We start from the raw sequence: 4285 nt of genomic DNA on the forward strand, positions 1-4285 counted from the left end.
CCTGCTCAGTGGGGAGTCTACTTGAGATTCTCTCTCTCCCTCTGCCTCCCCCCCCCAGCATACACTGTCTCTCTCCTCCCTCCCTCTCTAAATAAATAAATAAATAAATAAATAAATAAATAAATAAATAAATAAATCTTTAAAAAATGAAAAATACTATCTTTAACATAGTAAGGTATATATACCAAAGCCTACCACAAACTTTGTACCTAATAGAAATACTTCTAATGCATTTGCTTTAAGATGAGGAACAGTGGTAACACTGCTACTATTTAACATGCTATTGGAGGTTTTGGCAAAGACTATAAAGGAAGAGAAAGAAATAAGCATTAGAAAGTAATACATAAAATTGACATAATTTTCAGATAATGTGAACACCTACTTAAGAGAGATTTGGTTCTCTACACCAAGAGCCAAATAGAAATTAAGAGGATAACTCAGTGGCAACAGTAACAATAAATTGCCTGGGAAAAGCCTTAAAAGAATACATAAGATCTCTGTGGACAAAGCCTCAACGCTCTAAATAACATAGATGAAGATTTAAATCAGTGGTATTCCATGCTCTTGGATAATATGTCTCAGTATTATAAAAAGTCTCTTTTGTCTAAATCAACCTAAATATTGAAGGGAACCACAAACAAAATTTGATGTATTTTCTGAGGAATACTCTATAGTGTACTTTAAAGAAAGAAATGACCTACAAATAGTTAATTCAACCTTTAAAAACAAAAGAGGGGCTTTAGCCTCCCTTGGCTTGTGGAAGAACATGGTGGATGGGCTCGTACAGCTGCAGGACGTGATGAATTCGCTTGCAGATCAGTTTTCTAATGCCGTTGGAGTGTCTTAGCACTGTAGCCCTCCTGCTTCTTTACTAACATTCAGACAGCAATTAACCAAGATCAGTCAGCTAATCCTACTGAAGAATGTGTCCAATTTTTTGCAGCTTGGATGGCATGAGCAGCAAAGACATTGATGTTTTGATAGATTCATTACCCAGCGAAGAATCTGCAGCTGCTCTACAGGCTGCTAGCTTGTATAAACTGAAGAAGAAAACCATGAAGCTGCTTCATGTCTGGAAGATATTGTTTATCAAGGGGACATGCTTCTGGAAAACAAACAAAATGTACTTGCTGATATTGCATAATCACAACTGAAGACAAAGAGTGATACCCATAGCCAGTCTCTTCCAGATTCATAGTACCAGTATATACCATGTGGCTGGGAAAAGAACTATTTGAGTGCCTTGAAGAATTCTGCATCAGAGGTGCCTGGGTGGCTCAGCTGGTTAAGCATCTTCCTTCAGCTCAGGTCATGATCTCAGGGTCCTGGGATCGAGCCCCACATCGAGCTCACCTCTTGGGAGACAGCCTGCTTCTCCCTCTGCCTCTGCCCCTCCCCTCCACCTGTGCACTCTCTCTCTTTCTCTCAAATAAATAAAATCTTAAAAGAAATTCTTCATCAGATTTAGATGTAAACCTTACCAGCAGTTACAGAAACATTAAGCACTATGACACATGTTATCTTTTTAGCTGTTTTTAATAGTCTATTTTCACTCTTGATAAATAAGCCTCTAAAACTCCAATTGAACTAGCTTTAAACCATCATTATACTATCATTTTTTATTATCAGAATGAAATTATTGAGGCAGATATTACATTAATGGTTGTAATTAAATAGATGTACTTTAAATTTAAAAAAAACAGAAAAATAAAAAAAGGAAACTTACTCTATCAGATATATTAAGATATTCTACAAAATAGCAATAACTGTTAAATGCCATTGGTACAGTAACATATAAATGAACCCCAGACTATTCCAATGAGTCTATATCTATATCTATATCTATATCTATATCTATATCTATATCATCTATATCTATATATATTAACTTAATGTACAATAAAGGCAGCACTACAAAACAATGAGGAAATCTGTCAAGACTAAATGTTGCAGAGGATTTGGTTCAATGGGAATTCTTATACCAGAGGGAGTGTAAATTGCTACAACCACTTTGGAAGGTAATTTGGAATGAACATTCTCATGCACTATTATACAACTTTTGCACAGGTGCCCTGAGATTCTTACATAACTATGCTTATAGCAGCACTACGTACATAATGGAAAGAATATGGAACCAATCCAAGTAGCAATCAATCAATAAATAAAGAATGAGCATGAAGAAAACTATATTGATTCAACTTTATTCACAAGATAGTGTAAGATTAATTAATTGCGGACATACAAAAAAAACGCAGATGAATTCTGGAAACATAATGTTGAATGAAAAAGTGAGTCCTCTGGAACTTCTGGTCCAGTCCAAAGAAATCCCCTAGGTAGATCATCGCAGACACTTGCTGTTAATACTCCATCTGCATTTACAGGAATGGTGAATGCCAAGAGGATGCAGGTGAGGCACTGACAATGCCTGCTACACGAAGGTATATGAACATAAGTTGAGGAGAGCAATGTCTTCTAGAGCAGAAACAGGTGCATGCAATAGGGGAGAGCACTTAGCAGGTATCTGTGACCTTCTAGTTCTTAAATTTCAGCTGGTTTGTGTTGTTAATTTTAATACTATTAAAAGCATTAATAGTGATGCTTCCTATACTACATATATTTTACAACACTTCATTAGTATGATAAAAGGCAAAATGAAACACTTTTCTTGACATGAAAAAGTAAGTTTTTTAAAAAAAAGTTTCCAATTAGGAAAACAAAATATTTCTAGTTACAAAAACCTGTTAATTGCCCAGTCTGTTTTTAGCAGAGTACAAATATGATCGTGCTTTTTTTTTTCTTCAATAATTTACTTTTCCTTTTTGGTCTCTTAAGATATTTTGGGCAGAATATATAACCATGCATTCATTTTCAGATATTAAAAGTCCATTTGATTGCATCTTATAGATAATTCGGTGCTCTCCCTCTCATTGCAAGTGCCTGTGAGATATCAAATGGAAAAGAAGTGCCACATGCTGGATATCTTATTCCTCTTGTCCCACAATGTCTCTCCTCCTTCAAGCATCTCTAGGGTTGGGAAAAGAAAGGAGGCATTAGAGAGAAGGAGTAAAGGAAGATCTTGTTAGTTGTTATAGTCCACTTTTGGTTGATGATGTCCTTGACACAAGTAGGTGCCCATTTGATTCTTGCCAAGCCATTCCAGAGTCTGATTGCCATTGTTCACTTTCCTCATGTGGAAAACACACTGTCATCTCCAGCCCCGCTCTGCTCCCACAGCCTTTGGTACATATTAGAGGAGGTCATTGAGAGGATGTGGCTGCCAGTTAACTGGAGAACTGGATCCAGGCAATTAGAGGCTCCTAACTTCTACCCAGAGCTTGAAATAGAAGGTCTTCCCATGCTGTTCCCACAATGGGAGCCATTTTCAAGGACATGGCCTTAGGAGAGCAACACGTTGCTGAGACTATCTGGATAGTATGTATGACTGAATCCAGTTAAGGCCTCTATATAAACTGTTAAGATTTGGGAGGCAAATGTGGAAATCTACTCATCTTTTGGCTGCCCAAGGTAAGCCTCCTAAGTAAATTCCCTCACTTATTAAGCCTTCTGCCTACCAATGTGGAGGGGTCTCTTTCCTTGGTGTCTCTCAGGCCTCTTCCTCCCAGTATGGAGCATGTTTCCTATTACACCTGGGAAGCTCCCAGGTTTTGTGAAGTATATTCCATAGCTTCCGGTTGCTAGAGTTTTCTCATCTGGCCATGTTTTTAAGAGGAATGCCAGTTAAAAAGGTGGAAACCTATTATCTGCCATGTCCATTTCGCTTATGGGATGCAGACTTTAGCATATTGGCTTATATTATCTTATTTAATTCTCATGGCAATCCTATGGGGTAAGTACTATTTTTAACTTTATTTTGCAAATGAGAGAAGTGGAACTTAAAGATACTGAAAAGCCTGCAGCTAACGATTGAATGCTGGGGCTGAATAGAACCAAAGCACTCTGACTTTAGAACCTGAAGCCAAATGATAATCAATATGATGCTTGGAGGAAATGAATTCAGACAAATGGAGGTAATTTCATCCAGGCCATGTTCAGATATGATGAATCATTCCTGTCTACAACAGAAACCTTATTCATTTTCCTTAAAATTCAGTGTCTGTCATCCCCAAAATGTGCTGGTTGTTTAATTACTAGTCTCTAAATGTCAACACTTTGCCCTTTGGCTTATATTTTCTAAATTCCCATATCTATTAACATTTTCTTTGGCTATGTTTAAAAACATCAGTTAGGCTACAGTTTTATCCTGTTTAGAATTTTATATTGATTT

General features: G+C 36.9%; 1 pseudogene; it reads left to right on the forward strand.

Annotated features, from left to right (window-relative positions):
• The first annotated feature begins 766 nt into the window (after nt 1-766).
• LOC129520281 (mediator of RNA polymerase II transcription subunit 21-like) lies at nt 767-1198 on the forward strand (annotated as a pseudogene).
• The last annotated feature ends 3087 nt before the right edge of the window (nt 1199-4285 follow it).

This window comes from Nyctereutes procyonoides, unplaced genomic scaffold (assembly GCF_905146905.1).
Source record: "Nyctereutes procyonoides isolate TBG_1078 unplaced genomic scaffold, NYPRO_anot_genome, whole genome shotgun sequence".
In the NCBI taxonomy this organism is placed as follows: Eukaryota; Metazoa; Chordata; class Mammalia; order Carnivora; family Canidae; genus Nyctereutes; species Nyctereutes procyonoides.